The sequence below is a fragment of the Stenella coeruleoalba genome (genome assembly GCF_951394435.1).
Source record: "Stenella coeruleoalba genome assembly, chromosome: 15".
In the NCBI taxonomy this organism is placed as follows: domain Eukaryota; kingdom Metazoa; phylum Chordata; class Mammalia; order Artiodactyla; family Delphinidae; genus Stenella; species Stenella coeruleoalba.
The window spans coordinates 39,083,079-39,092,798 of NC_137161.1; the positions used below are offsets into that span (position 1 = coordinate 39,083,079).

At 41.5% G+C, this 9,720-nt stretch overlaps 1 long non-coding RNA gene across 2 annotated transcripts; it reads left to right on the forward strand.

Annotated features, from left to right (window-relative positions):
* Positions 1-1,777: 1,777 nt before the first annotated feature.
* On the forward strand, positions 1,778-8,615 carry LOC307198753. 2 transcript variants are annotated; one of them, XR_013831692.1, is made up of 4 exons: positions 1,778-1,881; positions 2,550-2,621; positions 6,830-6,958; positions 7,838-8,615. It is a non-coding gene; the product is annotated as an uncharacterized lncRNA (long non-coding RNA). The 2 variants fall into 2 exon arrangements; XR_013831693.1 differs by having other exon boundaries at positions 1,819-2,621.
* Positions 8,616-9,720: the final 1,105 nt, after the last annotated feature.

Here is a 9,720-nt window from a genome sequence, read left to right on the forward strand (position 1 = left end):
TCAGGATGCCTAGGGAATGGAGCCAGGCTTCAGTAGTTTTAAAATCTCCCCAAGTGATTCCAATATGTCCAAAATTGAGAACCACTGCACACATAACATTTCACTGCTATGCTAACCTGTTTGTTTCTTCCTCCATTCTTTCCCTCTCTCTTCTTCTTGCCTGTTTTGCTTGTTATCTGCAAGTTTGTCTCTCTCCCTCATTGATGTATACTATTTTCATTGCATCATATTCAATAAGGAAAGACATAAAGATGCTCTCAAAACAATCGATATGGTGTGGCTTATTGTGGACAGTGATGTTCTGGGAACAAAAAGATGCTTTGCTTTACCCCTAAGAAGCAAGTTCTCCACCTCTCTGACCCTCAGTTTCCTCAACTGTAGAATGAGGCAATTGGGATAAAACTCTCTACGGTCTTTTCTAATTTAAACTCCATAATTCTAAATATAGAAAGAAGAGAATGTTCTCATAGAAGGAGCTCTGCGTCTCAAACCTAAAGATTAGATCTCATTTAATTAAAGGCAACCTCTATACATCAGTGTTTGCATGAGATTTGTTTTCCCCAGAAGCAGAATATGAGATGCAGATTGAAGAGCAAGTGATTTATTTAGGAGGAAGCTCCAGGGCAGCAAGGTAGGTGATTCAGGGTAGATTCTCAAGTTTAGTGTCACTGTGGGTAACTGGAGCTTACTCCTGTTGGGGGACCCTGGAGCCGGTGTAAAACAGAGGCCTCAGAATTATGCCACCAGAGGGGAGGGGTTGCTGTAGGGGGAGGCTGCTGTCTATGGATCTTCAATTTTTGTCAGTCATTGCTGACAGCCATTGATGGCTGCTCCTGAGGAATGTTCATTCTCTAGTCCTTTTCAGCCTGCTGTGCAACAGGGCAGAGAAATGTGGGGGGCAAGAGAAGCCCTCAGGCAAAGAGATGCAAATGGTGACATTTAGATTTTAGGTCAATGTGCACCACAGGGTTAGGAGCAAAGGGGATGTGGACAGATGCTAATGTGGCTCTTTTATTTAATGGCAATAAATTCTTGCTCTTTATACATTAATTAAGGGCATTGGAGGAACAAATGTATTAACACTTCTGAAGTACTTTGAGAACCCTCCCCACCTTTGGGAAAGCAGCAGTAAGCAGACGGAGCATTGCAACAAAGTATTCTCCTTGTAAAAAAGACTGTCTTGGATTCTTTTAGAAAAGACATGAAAAATTTGAACCTATTTGGGTACCATTTAGTTACATTCTATTTCAGGCCACCAAATGATATTTTTTTTCTCAAATACCAGGAGGTTAAGAAGCTAGATTTTCAATACTGAAAATGTACTTCAGGTATTGACAAATCCCTATGTAAGTGTTAAGGGGAAAAGGTTGCTGGTATGCTTTATGTCTCATGTCTAAGCCGAAAGGGAGGAAGATGTTCTTTTCATATCTATGTCAGGGCCTGCAGACATCTACCAGGAGCACACAGATTTATTTTCACCCCACTGAGTAAAGAATGTCACAACTACTGTTCAGGCTCATCACAACTATGTTCTCCTGAGACCATGGACTCCTTCCATGCCTGATTGTAGGGCACTGAACAAAGCAGGCTGATCAGTTCTCAATCTAACTATTCCAGAACATTCATGGTACTAGGTGACTTTTTTTTTAAGTAGGATAAATAGCAAAGATTTATCTCCAAATTTGAAATCTTGCTTAGAATTCCTTCTCTATAATGAAAGAATGATAAATGTTTTGGCTTCAGATCCATTACTCTTATCTCTCTGGTTATCATTTATCAGTGTTCACCAAGACACTGCTGGAAGGGCAGAGTCCATGAGCCAGATACCACCTAGTGCAGAATAGAAAGGATGGAAGTGTCTGGGGGTATGGACAGAGTGAGGTAGGTAGAACATATACCCCCAATGCAAATGAATCCATGCTTTTAGACTGTCTCCAAATAGGAGCATATATTCAAGGCCATCAAAACCACCCAGCCCAATCTGAGTTGATCCCGGACTAGACCAACTGAAAAACCACTCAGCTGAGCTCAACCCACATTGCTTGTCCATAATTGCTTTATTATGAGTAAATAAAATGGTGGTTGTCTTAAGTCACTGAGTTTATGGTGGTTTGTTATTCAAAGATAGGCTAGTAATACAATTTTTTAGTCAACAACCAATTGTTGTTTAATAAAGGAAGACTTTGGCATTTCAAAACTATTTAAAAGGCTATGTAGCCTTAGTTAAAATATCTCAAATTTTTGCTGTAAACTCTTTGCTGCACGTAGGCCCACTGTGCGTCAGATAATGTCCTATAAATTTCCTTCTGTGACACCTTTGCTTATATGAACCCTGAGCATGGGATGCCTATTGTAGTCTTCTTAGCCTGCCCACAGCAGGCTATTGTTCAGAATTGTCCTCCTTCACAGTGCTTGCCTTGACCAGACAGGCTCTAAATGATTTCTTCATCCACTAAACCCATAGAACTGTAAATAGAATCTACTTATTTCACACTTTATCCATCCATCTAAATGTCTTACCACTCATCTAGACTGTATACTTCTTGTAGGAAAGAAGATTCCTGCACCTACTTACAGTATCTTTTACATGCTTCAGTATGTGGGAGGATCCACTCAAAAATGTAAGCATCTCAATGATTTACTATCTGTCCTTGTTTAAGTTAATACATGGCAGGAGGGAAAGAACAAAGAAACAAGGAAAGGTTCTAAGTCCATGGCTCTTTTCTCTTTGACGATACATCTGTGTTCACTCGTTTTTATGACCATTAGCTCTGTGGTTTCCACATAGGTTTTATGAATGAAGGAAAAATACCAAGGGAGTATTATCCTTAGAATCATTATGAAGTGTTGGTGCTGTGTTGAATGTGGTGGTAGGAGTTATGGTGAAGTTCAAAATGAAGACAGGGGTGGGGGGGTGGGTTCTGCCCTAGTGTAACAAAGTGAGTAAATGTCGAAGACGTTCAATACATTTGTAGTACTGAGTTCACGGAATTAGCCTCATCTGCACTTTCTTGTTTGTCTTTCTTTCCTTCCTCATTACAACACACTTGAGAGGCATATTGAAACTCTAGTCCTCATTAGGGCCAATGAGATCAATCCTACATACAAGGATTTCCTTTTAATTTAGTGATACTATCTTTTGAACTTCAAGAAGGTTAGGTTTCAGGGATATTATATTTCTGGAGGATGAGCCTTTATTGTCGTTGATAATTTAAAACTCCACTCCTTGGTGGAGAATCTCTGGCAGCTAGCATTGGGACTCAACGGGGTCTCTAAGAAGATCTAAGCAACAGAGTATGAAAGTGCAAGAGGAATGTCAGTCCACACTTTTCTCCATGGAATATGATGAAATATCCAGGGACATTCACAAAGCTGACCTAGGAGAAAATCTGAAAGCAAAGACAGAATTTCCTTGGACTCTTAATCCAGAGGTTGAAATGGATGCCTCTTGGAATAAGAATTAAAGGATCTCCTTTCACACTTTCTTAGTTTCAAGTTCAAGGGTTCAAAGGTGGTGGCTGCTTAAGAATCTAGTTTTTTTTTTTTTAATCAGTTTGAATCAAAGTGTGGTTAGTCACTAATTAGCTGCGTGACTATGAATAGTCTACTTAACCTTTATTAGTATGGGTCCCTTATCTATAAATTTAGCCCATAGATACTGTAACCTATAGATTGTTTTACACATTTCCTAATAAATTGCAGTCATGCAAAAAATGTTAACTTTTATTATGCAGTGTTACTAGCTTACCTTGGTCTTACAATTGTTAAGAAACTCCTTTTGTACTAGTGGCTTCTTGGGTCGGGACTCCAGAAGTTAACCCTTAGACAAAGATTCACTTAGAAGTGATTTATTATGGAATTGTCCCCAAAAAAGACTGATGAAGGAGTAAGGAAAGGTAGACGTGGGACAGGAAGTAGCTGAGTGATGATGGAGAAATTTCAGGCAAATTCTCAGCTCCGCCTGACCTCAAGGGGAGCTCCACAGTTCACCCTACCTCAGGACAAGGGAACTGGCATTTCATGGTTCAGTGCCAAACAGTTATTAACGTTCATCCTGGAAGATGTAAACTCCCAGCCCTCCTGGCTCTGGGTGTGCAGGAAAAATGTCTTTAGTAACTTGAGAATATTCTTCCAATAAGAACCACGGAGCGCCTCATTATTAGAAGCAAAGTGCACAGAATGAGGAGGAAGAAAGATGGAAAATTGCTGAATATTTTCAAAAAATAATATGGTTCATTCACACTATATATTTCCATTTTACCACGTACTAGGTGTGTTTTAGAGACCTAATGGGAGATGACAAAACTCTACTTTCAAACAAAAATATGACACTGGTCAATGTGAAATATTTCCAATTCAACTTTGCTTCCATGTGAATGCATCCACATGGACGAAGACCTTTTGAATTGTCTGATCTTTTATATTCAGGTTTTCAGAACAACTCTGACAAACACATGACAGAATCATTTTCATTTTTACTCTTCACTTTAATCCTAATTGGTTTTAGAATTAGAACCATGCAGAAGAAGACACTTGGGTACCAAATAACCCAGAGTGTAAACTCACAGCCTAGAGTTTCTGTGACTCCTCAGGGAGCCTCAAGGGAAAGGATCAAGCACATGTCCTCTTTCAAGGCTCTCCTGTGGCCGGATATGTGACTCGTAAGCAGCTTGCTCAATTTCTTCAATAATGATGATGATCATTATTATGAACAACTCACCACATGTCATGTTCTTTCCATGCACCAGGCACTTTGCCAAGTGTTTTACCCACTTACAGTGTAGAATTCAAATAGCCCAGTAATGTAGATACGATTCTCATTTTATAGATGAAGAGGCAAGCCTTTCTGATTGGTCTTGAAATATGAAAGCTCAGCTCATTTGCTTTGAGGTGGCAAAAACTCTGTGGAGTGTAATTCATACTCCAAAGCTTCCCTTGGGAGCAGGCTGATGTTAGGAATTTACCTGAACTTTCTCCCTACTTGTTTGGCTTCTTTCCTTCGACCAGCTTTCCTCACTCACCAGTCTCTCCTGCGCACGAGTCCTTAGAAAATTACTTGCACATGAGTTCTCATATTACGGGGAGCTGACCCAAGACATTAGCCCAAGAGGATTATATTACCAATTACAAGACCCAGGGAAGGTGGATGATACAACTTACTGAAGGTCACAAGTTTAGTTAGGGTGACAACCCACGTATTAACTCAGGTCTGGCTCCTTGTCAAAGTCCTGCTCTAAATGCCACCATATAGTGTCTCCCAATAAACTGAGGTCACACCAACTAAGGGATAACCTAGACAGCTAGCATTACAGTATCATGACTCTGATAAAGCCCACCCCACCCCCACTGCCTTCAACCCCAGAACAACTCTTTTATCAGATATTCAAGATACTGAGGCTCTCTGAGCATCTCTTATAAGAGTCAGCAGGATCTGGGAATCGTGGGAGGAGGGAGCAAAACTTCCTCCCCTGTTAGTCCATTTCTGGCATCTCAGTTTTGCTTTTCTTATTTTTATTTTTAAACAACAAACATTTATTTCTCACAGTTCTGGAGTCTGGGAAGTCCAAGATCAAGATGCTAGCAGAGCTCGTGTCTGGTGAGGGCTCACTTCCTGGTTTGCAGATGGCCATCTTCTCTTGTATTCTCACATGGCAGAGGGCAGAGAGAGGAAGCAAGCTTTCTCATGTCTCTTCTTTTTTCTTCTTTTTTCCTTCTTATTTCTCCATTTGGAGAAATGCTTTAGACATTGTGTCACAACATAGGGAAGAGAGGGATATGTAAGGAGGGATATTAAAGGCAGGTATGGAAGGAGAACAACTGGGCTCTACTTGGGAAATGCAGACTCGATGAGATAAAACACTTGGTTCTCTGGACTCCGGACTTTGTCTGCAGGATGTGTACAGCTTGGCCAGCCTTTCCTTGCATTCAAAAAGAAAGAGTGAGAGTTTACTCCAAAGGAATAAATCTGATAGAATTTCAGACACTGTGGTCTCTAGATTGAAATTACTTCAGGGTCCCTCCCAGCACCTTTCCAGTCTCACCCGGAAGTGACAATATTATGCTGCTGATTGTAGACAAACCATTTTCTTAAACTAAAGGAAGTTGCCCAAAGGACACAATTCTAGTACAACAGGAGAAAAATCAGGCAAACTTGTTGAGAGAGTAAATAAGAGTTGGCTGATTTTCACGTTAATTTGTATTCTGATCACACAGCCTTATCTCTAAATTGTATAATTATGTCTGTAAACTCAGACCATACAGGAATCTATATCAGTGCGCTCTCGACAAAGAGAAAAGGGTAGGTTGCAGCCAGAATTGCTTATCTTACTTTTCTAAAAATGTAGACAAGCATCTTTTAGAAGAAAGTGCAGGCAGGGGAGTGGCGGGCACTTTTCTTAGCACACACTGCACTTCTGCAGCCCAGAGCAGACTTGAGAGTTTGTGTCAGCTCTTCTACACCTGAGAACAAGGAAGGAAGCCCCCACAACCATTCAACCTGCTCTGCAGAACATCTACAGCTGCATGACTCAGATCCAACTTGAAACCAGCACTAACTGTGGCACTAGAGAGATTTGTTTTTCCCCCCAATGCCTGCCTCTGTGCCTGTTTTCCGAGCTGTTCCAGAAGCAGTCGTATCACTTCATCACAAAAAGGATATGAATTCTCCTCATCAGTACACTGAACACAAGTGTGAATTATATAGAAGTTACGCCTATAAACTCCAGTCATTAGATGAATATTGGTACATTGATGATCTTAAATGGATTCATATGTAACTTAGATGTAATACATGCACAAGATATATAAAAAATGCACTTATTTTATCCAGAGTTGCCTGGAAACAGAGACTGAGGCAAGGATTAAATGTCAAAGCTCTCTTTGGGAGTTGGAAACCCAGGACAGTGAGACTGAAGACAGAGGAAAGTGAGGCGGGGAAGGAAGGAAATCAAGATGGCAGGTACTGTACTAGTCATTACTTCCTGAGGATCTGTGAACAGATATAGTATGTTTGACTGGCAGATGTGCTTGCTCAGCCCCAGGCAATGTCTCTGTACCAGATTTATAAAGACTATGCCTGTGGAATAGTCCATGGGAAAGGATGAGGGGAGGACATTTATTTGCCTGCTCCTTTTTGTGTCCTATTTTCCACTGGTCAAAGGTGACCCCTTAGGGGACTGGCTCCCCCACACATCCAGACTTATTTATCCAATGGCTTTTCAGCCCCTCAGAGTGACAGACCTCAGACCCCACAGTGGTCTTTCTCATTAGTCCAGATGTCATGGGACAAACCAAAATCTCAGCTAGGTGGAGGGCCTGACATTCCTGGGGTAAGTGACTTGTAGTCGGGCCAAAGAGGTCTGAGCAGAGTTGGTCATTTGTACAATAAACTAAGACAGAGCAAGTGTCTTAGAGAATCTGGGAGAGGTCAGTACCAAAGGAATCTGAAGACACATATAACGTGTCAGATAAAATACTATACAATTCATAATTAATAAGTAGGATTGACATTATGTTTGTCATGGTTTTAACAATAGGTGTATTCTACTGAGCAATTTGCTGTGTGCTGGGCATTGCTAAGCCCTTTAACAACTGACTTATTTGGACTTGTGAAAGACGGACTGCAAAATGGCGGCAATCCTCTACTTCTCCTTTGCTACAGCCTTTGCAATATGGTCCTGTTTCAATGCCTGTTTTCACGAGGTGGAGTTTATTTCCTGAGCCCTTGACTTTGAATTTGGCCATGTGGCTTGCTTAAACCTATAAAATGCAATGGAAATGACTGTGTAACCACTCTGAGCCTTAGGGGGCCCTGTGTACTGCCCTCTCTCTTTCTCAGCCCCGTCCCCAGAACAAGCATAGGGGGCACAGCTGGATAAGGAGAGGCCACAGGGAGCTCAGATGAGCCATCCCATCTGGGACCATCCTAGATCAGCCAGACCTGAGTGACCAACTCATCAAGGACACATAAGCAAGCTGGCTGATGTCAGCCACGCCAGATCTTCAGAACCATACAGCCAGCCCACAGATCCATCAGCAAAAATATGTTTACTCTTGTAAGTCATTGGGATTTGGGGCATGTTTTTTATGATGCATTATGGTGGCCACAGATTGCCAATCCAAAGCTTCACAATCCTGCAAGGTTGACTTGACTTTTTAATTTTAACAGATGTGGAAACAGGACAGGTTAAATGACTTGATTGTGATCACACATTAAACATTTGACTGGAACCCAGGAATAGCCAACTTCATGGCTTTGATTGCTACACATTACTCTTACTTTCCCCTGGATCCTTGACCTGTATTCCTTGCTGACTTATGGCTCTTGGTGAATAATTTGACCATGTTGTCTTTTTCCTTATAATGTTGTATCCCCTCTTTATGCTTGGGAGGGATGGAATTTTGTAATTGAGTATATATGACATACACAAAACATTCAGAGGGGAGAGAATATCAGAAAGTATGACAGAGAAAAAACATCAAAGGAAAGGCAATTAAGTACACATTTTACCTTAAAGGAGGGAAGGCAGGTGAGGCTTGGAGTGGAATGATGTGGACGGTGAGCCCATCAGGGAACCGCTGGTCCCCTGGGTAGCAGGCGTAAGCGTGAGTCTGCAGCATGCAGTTATCTTTGAGTTTCAGGATGTTGCATCTCCTTTCTGGGAAAACTGATACCCCTAATTTGCTTTGCCTATTCTTTGAAGCATGTGACCATACATTGATTGGACTGATGTTTATATGTGGCTTATGGAATCAGGCTCATGCATTCATTTAAAGCCATCCCCCATAGACTACCCACTGGCAGGGTGAAGACCCGGTATCTATATTCAATCAGGGGCCTCTGCCATATATATTCAGCTGGATTTGAAAACAAAGGAAAATACACACAAGGGTGAGGTCGGTCAGCAAGCCTGGGCCTCCTGGGGTGCAAGGGTTTTTCTATCTGCCCCATCAGCGCAGCGGGGAGATGGGGGCCTCATTCCCATTAGTGTTAATGGAGCCAATCACATGAATCCACTATGTATCAATGTGTATCCTCTCATGTTTTAATATCTTAATGCACGAAATTACATCTCTAGGGAAAGGCTTGCCTCCTCTTAAGTGCTCCCAATTCCCATTAATGATAATGGAACAGAGAAACACATACACCCACCCTTGCTCAGAAAAGTGGGCAAAAGATGATTAGGTTTGGGGAATGTCACAGGAAACCCATAGAAACTGCAGGGATGGTCTAAAATGGTCCTTCTTTCCAGGCTCATTTAAGAAGTTTCATTAGACACGTATATTTTTCTTAGAACCATCAACAGATAACTGGCTACATTGTCCTCTCCAGGAGAAGAAGATGATGTCTGTACATGTGAGCTGACACAGACTCTAAAGGCTGCTCTGGGCTGGAGAAGTGCAGTGCAAGCCAAGAAAGTGCACAGCACTCCCCTGCCTGCACTTTCTTCTAAAAGATGCTCTTCTGTGTTTTAGTAAAAGCAAGATAAGCAACTTCAGCCGTACCCTACTTTTTTCTCTTTGTAGAGAGGGCACTGGTATAGATTCCTGTATAGTTCAAGGTTATTAAAGAGACATTATACAATTTAGAGATAAGGCTATGTGATCAGAATACAAATTAATGTGAAAATCAGCCAGCCCTTCTTTGCTCTCTCAACAAGTTTGGCTGATTTTTCTCCCGGTGAACTAGAATTGTGCCCTTTTGGAGACTTCTTGTGGTTT